We start from the raw sequence: 9,454 nt of genomic DNA on the forward strand, positions 1-9,454 counted from the left end.
TGTGTGTGTGTGTGTGTATGTATATATGCATAGAAATCAATGAAAAGGGGACATAAGGAATCATGGTCAGCATCGCTAAAAGGTAAAAATAGTTGAAAGTTATTTGTTTAAATAAATTAAATTAGGGGAAATTTATGTATATTGATCCTGCAAATAAAGAACTTCGCCAAAGGCAGAACAAGATTTACGAAAGTGTTTGTGTTGCTTTCACGTTTCAAATCTTCTGTTTCCGGGGTATTTGAAAATATTTCCTAGCAACGCTCCTAGGTAACGACGTAGCGGAAGCGCGCCCAGCATGGCGGACTGTCATCTTTTACAACAACAAAAACAAAACATGGAGCCACAAGAGGTAATAATATTTTGTAACTTCTGTTTAAATCGCACAATAGAAGATGATAATTATGCGGTTCTTTATTACATCTCCGTCTCACCCGTAAACCGGAAGTTCCAGTTAACAGTTACATAGCTAACTGCTAACTACTGCTAGCCTGTGAGCTAACTGTTACTATTCAGCTCACTCTAAACATTACATTTCGCGCTGATTATTTTGAACAGATGCCAGGATACCCAGTAACTTGTTACTCCAGTGTTTACATTAAATCGTCGTTAGAATGTATTGCTTTGCAGTAATCAATGCTGTTTGTTTTGAAAAACTCCTACTACCTGCCCGTTGGTTAATCTACTTATTAATTTTTTTTGCAATGCAACTGCTGGACGAAACATATCTTGTAGATGGGCTAGACTAATGTAGGGTTGCCTGTTTTGTTTGTTTTTAAAGTGGGCTGAGGGTAAACACAGCAATCTCCCTTTCTTACATGTTTTTTTTCTTCTTTCTTTTTTCTTCTTCTTTTGTGGTCATTAGAGAGAGACCCCAAAACCTGTTGAGGGGGGCTAGTAAAGGATTTGGGCCCCTAGTTGCATGGAGTTCAAACCTTCTGGTTGGAGCCCCAATAGATGCTGGTGTTGGATAGTGAAGCTGGAGCCAATAATTACTATAACAAGCAGTGTCTTCTTAAATTTAATCTTTAATTAGCCTTCAATCTGGTTAGTTTCTGCACTGGGTTAGCAAGAAGGGCCAAGGTGTAATTCCTAGCATTGTGTCTCTCTGCTAAAAGTTTTCATCTAAAACTACTGTAGATTTGCCTTGTTAATACGCATGGATGCATGGTTTGTGTATCTCTATGTGATACCTTGTGTGGAACTGGAGTAGAGAAAATTTTGGCCATAATTAGTTGTTTCTTTTTTTCCTTGCATATGTTTACCTTTTCTTTAGTGCATTGAGCTGCCATGCTTTGAGATCTGCATGACATGCATCCCTGCTCCCTCCATATGTTGTTAATGTTTGGTTTAATTTGTTAATACATGAGTATTTTTTCTTTACACCCAGACTTGTGTAATAATTGTTATTGTCTCATTTTTATCATTAAAATTAAGGAAGAAAAAGAAATATGTATCGGCTCTAATAACTTCCTAAAAATATCGGCAGCACGTATGGGATCAGGAAGTCAATGCTACTTTCTGCTAGTATGGTCTGTAATTATGCAATTGGTCAGCTTTAAGGTGCTTTAGACTGTCTGATTGTACAGGTTTTTGAGATGGGAATTTTTTTTTCTTCTGCAAGGATTATTGTTGCAGCTTTCCACCTCCTTCTGACACAGCAGATCTTGCTCTTGTTGAGGTGCAGAGAGATAAAACTTATCTCGCTTTTTGATTCTGTTTACAGAGGGCGGTGGCACCTTCTCATTGGCTGGGTGATGAAGCTATGAGTCGACCTGATGGAGGTACAGAACCATCAAAAGCCGGGAATCAGAGGAGGGATGGAATAAAAACAGATGAGTGGAGGCTTCAAAGGTCACAGCATGAAGCTCTGCACCTAGGTATGTTTCTCAGATATAATGAAAAAACATAACCGAACTAAAGGAATTAAAGGGTTCATATTTTGTTTTTAATGAGGAATTGAAGCATAGACGGCTGGAGATAGGCACCAGTACCCCTCGTGAACCCACTTGGGATAAGTGTGATGGAAAATGGATGGATGAATGTATAAAATACTCTATGGTCAAAAAGAATCTTGTTATGACAGTGATGATTTATCTGATTGTTTAGTTTCCATCGATCCAGATGAGTGACTTTCAGACTTTTTTCATCAGATTTCCAGGACAGCAATTTGTCTCCTGCACTGCAGCTGCTGCCTTCGACATCCGGACTGCAGCACAGCGTCACCGACTATTCCCTCTACCAGCAAAGTTATACAGGCTTTGCTCCTTTAAGGTGAAAAACAGGGAGCTAAATATAACTAATACACTTCAATGGGTTGGGGCTCAAAATGGTAGAAATCGCTTAAGACAAAAAATCAAGACACTAAAGATGATTATTTTATTTCCCAGTGAAACCTCTTTAAATCGCCTAGAAGAAATAATTACACCCTTTTGCTAATTTTTGTCAAACTATTGAACTTCAAGCATTTTGTTGAGTTTTAAAGTAGAAGATAGACAGAGTCAGACAGAGTCTAATCATAAATTGAATTCTATCTCAATTGCTTTAACACCTTTGAATAAAATTAACCAACAACATTAACCTGTCCAAAGCTAATCTAATTATAAAAGGGGTAAAAAGTCAGTTTGGATGAGAGCAGAACTAAATCTGTTGCCCTATAGTAAAAAATGCTATTGGGGGTCCATATCTAATAAAATAACTTTAAGAAGCCCACATTGAAGCATGGTGGTGGCAGCATCAGACAGCTGGAGTTACGATGGTTTAGATAAAATTGTTTCTGTGTTAGAATGACTCTGTCTTAGTGCACACCTAAATCCTACTGAAATTTTTATGTTGAACCAACTTAAAAAAAAATACTCTACTTTGTTGCAGCTGAATTTTTTTATTTACGGTAAACCAATCTTCCTCATTTGAATTAAGTCAAAAATATCTGATTTCTGAGTAATTAATGTACATTGACAAAAAAGTGAAGTCGTATTTGTTTCAAAGAGTAAATGTTTTTGTATGATCCAATATTTCACTCTGGTCAAACTAAATTTTTTGACGCCAGACAGTAATCTTTAGCATCTAGAATTATTTCAATGAGTAGGGGAGGTTAGTTTTTCATTGTTTCTTTAACAAACTAAGAACCTGAATCACCTTAAATATTTTTAAAATGTCTCCGTTTGATATCAGACATTTTACTAGAAAACCACATCTGCTAACTTGCTCATTATTTGGCAGGGCTGGCCACACCCATTTTAAAATAGTCACTTAATAAAGTCAGATTCATGTAAATCATAGCAAGTGGTAATTTGACATGTTTGTCTTTGACTTGAATTTGATATTTATTTGGCGACTAATTGTTCTATTTGATGTTTTTCCATGCTAAAGAATTTTATTTCTAGGCAAAGTTAAATTACTGGTTTCATCCATAAGTGCAAATTTTCATTTGGAACAATATCAACTTTTAATTTGACTAAATGATGTGAATATTTCACTTCTGTTAGTGTATTGGGAATCTGTGCTCACAAAAAACACGAATGTTACATCTTTATTTACATATTTATTTGTAAAACGTGTCGGTCCCAAACACAGTTGAAAGTTGTAACATAAATAAGCGTAAAAAAAGTTTCAAGGTAAATTTTGTTCAGTTAGTGGAAGGATGATCAACTGTGTTTTTCTCCCCAGGGCTTTTCCTGATGTATCCATAGTATCAGAGCGAGTCCACTCTCCTATCCATGACAGAACTACCCATTCCTCTGAGCAGGGTTCACTGTCCCAGCACCCTTTGGCTCAAGAAACCCTCCTTTCTGAAGAAGGAGCAAAGAGTGTCTGTTCTCCATCTCAGCAAAGCATACCCACAGAAAACAACCACCAGCAAGAGGAGATGGCTCATCCTCTTCCAAGTGACTCTAAAGTCAATGCAGAAGAAATCCAATCAATCAAATGTGGCGGCTATGAAGGTCAAATCCATGAAGATGAAACCAACTTTCTGAATAAAGGTATTCCTGCACATCAGCTTCTGGACCTGTTACAGAGAGAAGTTGGCATGCAGAGCAGCAGGAGCAGCAGCGCTGTTTCCTCTGAGTCACAGGCCGATATAAAAGTTCCTGGCTTTTGTTCAGATCCGCAGAATCACCTGGAGGCTTCCAAAGGCACCATGTATGAGAGACAAGGTCCACCGGGCGAAGCGGGTCCTTCCCAACGGCAGAGAAAGCACCAAGAGATCAGCAACATTACAATAGGTTCCCGCAGGACTCAGCCTGATGACAGCAGTGAAGAGCTGCACAGAGAGCTGCTCTCTGAGGCACGGAGACTCAGCAGCGTGCAGGCAAACAAGGAACTAAAAGGTCTGCCACCAAATCAGCAGTCCACCACGCCATCTCTTGAGGAGCCACAAGCCAAACCGAGCGGGAAGCCGTTTTCAGGAGGTTCTGGGTGGATTTACAGAAAGCGGGACCTGCTGTCCTCCCAGAACCACGCAGGGAGCGACAGCTCCTACCTCGGTTTAATTCCGCTGTCTCAATCCACTCCAGGCTTTTTCTCTGCTCCTTTGAAGTTCAACAGCAAGGCTAAACTTGAACATCTCTCAGCCATAGAAGCTAATAAAGAGATCTTGTATGATTCCAGCGTTGGGCCAGAGTCAGTCGATGGCCGTCTACCAAATGCTGCTGACCAACAAGCTCACCAGGCCTCTGACAGAGTCCGTTCTCTCCCAAGTCTCAACTACCTGCAGAAAGTAGATGCCTGGAGGACAAAACAGAGTTCAGAGAGGACCCCACCATTAGAAGGCCTGGAACTAGATGCACAATTTGGAGTTTCTCCTAAAAAGAAAGATGATAAGGCACAATCCAAAGTCCTGAATCAGAACCCTACTCATCTGGGTTCACAGGATACCACACAGATCCCCTCCTCTGCTCCATCACCTGGTTCCTCTCCAAGAAGGGGTGAGGCTGTGGGCGGAGCTCCCAGTGACCTAGACAATAAGGGATCTGCTGCGCCGCCCTCGGCCTCTCCCTTTGGCAGGTCACAGTCCCTCTCATCAATCAGCACGGTCGTCATGTCAGTAGACAAGCCCCAGCAGACCAACGGCGCCGCTCTGAGTCAGACAGACGCTTCTCCTCCCAGCACCGCCACTGAAGCTCCACCCCTCCACCACTTCAACCATGTCTCTGTTGATCCAGAACTTTCAAGTTCCCAGGATAGTTACAGAGAAATTAAACTAGGACCTTCTGTGGGAACGTCTTCTGTGGTTAGCCTTGAGCTAGATAATTATGCCCCCTATTGGACTCATAAACGTTCAACATCATCGCCGCCTCCTTCAGGGTCTAAAGAGCTCAACATCGATGAACGTATTCCGGTAATCCCAATAGTTGACTTTTTTTTTTCTCTTAACAGTTAAAGGTCAAATTATATCTCGTTTATGTTTTTTTTATTTTTTTTTTATTCCAGTTTAATATTTATTCAAACATTATTTTCTGTTCAGTTCTCTGTTATTTCCTTTTCTACTCTGGCAGTTATATCTTCAAAACCTGGGCATCGACCAGACCCCGTCCAAAATCCTGACTCCGTTCGTCCCCAGGGGGCCCATCAGGGAACCAGAATTTTCTCCCACAGATCTTTGTACAATTAAAGGATCTTCTGGAACCCCTTCGAAGAGCACCCAACCCTCTGAGGGTAACTTTAAACCAACCTTCCCTAAAAACTTGGTGTTCCATCAAGAAATTCAATGTTATAGAATCAACAACTAAGTCTAGAATAGTGATAGAGTTAACATTTTAAACTTGATTAAAATCCTAGAATCCTGGTATGTTTTTAGGTCTGCAAGGCTAAAGGATTGCCAAACAAGTTATAAGTTAAAGTCTCTGTTATAATGTGTGTGGATTTCGTTATGTGCAGCGGGGTATGGAGTGAATTTCATTCCATTATTGTTACAAGCAACAAAAACATGTTTTATAAATGGGAATTTCAAAATAAAAGCATTTTGTAAATCGTAATGAAGGCAAAAAAAAGCACCATTAAAAAAGATGTATAAATCAAGGGTTTGAGAGTAATTTTGATGTCAGAGTTTAGTCAGATTTCACTTCAAGCAAACACTTGGTCTTGGTCCATGCAACCAACCAAGCAACTAATCCAACTAATCCTCACTATTCTAGAGGAAAGCCAGTCCACAGAAGTGAAGAAAATGTGATATGTAAAACACAGTTAAAATTTTAAAAACAAAAAAATTTTAAATCTGTAAAGAAAAAAAATTGAGGTTGGAAAAAAAAAAAGGATGAAAAAAATACATTAGAAAAAACAAAACCAGATTAAAAAGCAAAGTTGCTCTCAAAACCCCTTTTAAATATTATATATTTAAAAGTTTCACTTCTGGATTTAAATTTTTTTGTAACTTCCATTAAAATGTTCTTTTCTTGCAACAATAATGGAGCAAAATTCACACCATATTATGGAAAACATGCAGTATAATAAAACATAAAACAACATTTAAAAAAAAAAAATTGCATAACATTTTTGCATTTAAGATTAAATATGTCTGTCTATATGCTCTATCCAGAATTCCTCAAATGGAAAAGCTTTAGTTTCAACTGGTTTATTGTTGTAAAGTCTTTTTTAAGGAACCTTTGTCTATCTGATTATTAATCGAAAAAAATAATTGACAGATTAATCGATTTGCAAAATAATCATTAACTGCAGCCCTAGTTTGGTTAGGATTAGCAGATCAGGCAGCGGCTGGCTAACCGTACAGAGGGAGAGCAGGCAAATGTCAGAAAACCACTTACTGGCCGGCAGGAGTTCAACTTGTAGCTATTGCCTTTAAATAAACATAATTAATCTGACTAATGGGAACCTGGGTTATTGGAAAATAATCCAATGATAATATTCAAATTCTCTTTCCTATTCTCTCCTTCTCCTTGGTTTTCTATCTGAATGAATTTATAATTTCTTTGTTGGTTTCAGCATCTGCTGCTGTGAGACTAACATCTATATGTAAAATACAGGTTCATAACAGTTGGAACGGCAAACAGTCCTTTGAGATTATATGCTGCATTCACTGATGTGGTTATGGTGATCATTTGAACTGCCAAAACAAGAACATGCTTTTGTTTTGTTTTCAGGTAGCAGTCCCTATAAAGGCGAGTTCTCCAGGTCCAGCATTCTGTCGGTGGATTCCAGTATATCCATCCCATTCAGCCTGGACAGTCTCGGTCCAGCTGCGTCTGTTTCAGAGCAGGTCAGAGTGAGGGCTTCTTCTCCACATGATACAGAAGTCCTTCCGATAGAAAGCAGAGCAGTTTCCTGCCATCAGTCTGATGAACGCTCCCATTCCTCCATCCTTCACAACTCCAAGCAGCAGCGGGGCGAGTCTGAATCTACCTCTGTCTCTGGGAAGATCGCCGATACGGACAGAAAAGTCACAGAGCTGCCGAGCTGCCGTAACTTGGATCAAGATGGAGAAAGTTCCTTCGTTAGTGAGAGGGCATTGTCCGAGATCCGTAAACTACTCTCTCAAGCAGAGAACATCATATCTACGGGTTCCTCCACAGCCTCATCCGGAGCCAATACATCCCGTCTCTGCTCTGATAAAGACCTTTTCAGGCCATCAGAGATAAAAACCAGCAAGCTCCAAACTTCCCTACTCTCCTCCTCCAGCTCCACAGGCGGAGACCTCAAATCTCATTCCACTCTGCCATGGGCCAGGTCCTCCTCAGACTCCATGCTTCCCGCTGAGAAACCACAGCAAAGCTCTGCTGCTCATGAAGGTTTGACCTCACCTGGGCGTCCTGATAATCCAGCCTCACCAGCTGCCTGTATTCCTGTCGGTAACGGCGCTGGAACATCCAAGCCACCCCGACGGACAGAGCCGGAGGGGTGTAGTGCCGCTCCCCCAGATAAAATCCCATTACAGCCTTCAACAGCTGCAGACACGCAGCAGATGAATCTGACTTCTGCAGACATAGCGGGGGAAGCAGAGGAAGAGGAAAAGGTCACACCTAGTGATGCTGGAGCTCAGAGTCGCTCTTCCTCTCCTGTTCATGAGGATGCCAATCAGGAAGTGCTAAGCGACGGCAGCAGTGAGAACTCGCTAACAATCAGAGTGGCCAAATTACTGCAGAAGGAGTCTCCTGTCACCATGGCATCCAGCTCACCCAGCGTCACAGATCAGGAAGAGGGAAAAACCAAAGGTAAAAGATCCACGTCCTCTTGTCCTTTGATGAAAGTATTACTAAATATTGCTCAGAAAGACAATAATCAGATTTTTTTTTTTTTTACCTCCAATCAGTATATTAATAAACACAACCAGGCTGCTCTAATTGCAGGTTTTATTACATGGATGTCATTACTGATAGTAGAAGGGATAGAATTTAGCTAGTTTTGTTACCCTTAAAGTGTAACTCACCCCAAAAATCATGAGTCCATCATGAGAGAAAAGTGGAGGACATTGCACAAAGTTGTAAAGAAGAAAAAGATATGTTGGCAATAAGCACTGTAGATGGTGACTGCTTTTATGATTTTAGGGTTTCACTTTCATTCCTCTGAGAGCAATGAGAACCACCTGTTCAAAACTTTGAAGTCTCTTCCACCAGATTGTTGGATTACACCAAAAACAAACTATATCACAGTCAGCCTCCACTGCATTATAAAGTCTGACAGTATGACGGAGCGACTTACCTTGTCTTTTAATGACAGTTTTACATCTCCAAACACTGGAAATAAGTGTTTCACCTATTCTAGTGTTTTGTTTTTATTCACTAACCTAATACGTTCCTATTTCAGCTTATACCGGTAAGTTTAATAATTTGCATGAAAACATTTTGTCATTATTTCAGTCATTATTCAGTACAGGGGAACAGTAAATTATTCAAATATAATGATGTACCATTTTTTTAACTCAGCATATTAGAAAGTTCCTCTTTTTATTTTTTTAATTAAGATAGGGTTATTTAATCAAATAGGGGTGAGTTATGTGTTTAAAATAAGTTTGTATGAAGCTATTTAACAAGAGCAATTATGTTAAAATACAGAGATAGCAAGACTTTTAGCGGATAACAGCAATGCTGTTACCTGTTTTATGGCTGCCTCAATGCCGTTTTCATATTTTATAGATGTTAAAAGATCGGGAATCAGCTCGACTTCTGATTGGTTCAGTTCCTTCCTCTTTAACTCCCCCTCTTTGATTTGCTCTGCTCATCCACTGGCTGCATAAGAAGTTATATATAAATATGTTTCAACATTTCAGAAGGGATGATGTCGAAGGTTTGGGAGCGGCAGGGTGAGCCGCTGCAGTTGGATGAAGAAGACAGAAGACGTATTGAGGAAATCAAGAAAGAGCTCCTGTTGAGAAACCCTTTGAAGGTAACTCACCATGTTCCATGAGGAGAAACCATAACATTTTTCTGTTACAAATTGCAGTTAATGTTTTTATATTTGTTGTTCTGATGTCAGCTTTCCACCTCTGGACAGTGTAGGTCTC

This window comes from Cyprinodon variegatus, unplaced genomic scaffold (genome assembly GCF_000732505.1).
Source record: "Cyprinodon variegatus isolate N-32 unplaced genomic scaffold, C_variegatus-1.0 Scaffold650, whole genome shotgun sequence".
Classification (NCBI taxonomy): domain Eukaryota; kingdom Metazoa; phylum Chordata; class Actinopteri; order Cyprinodontiformes; family Cyprinodontidae; genus Cyprinodon; species Cyprinodon variegatus.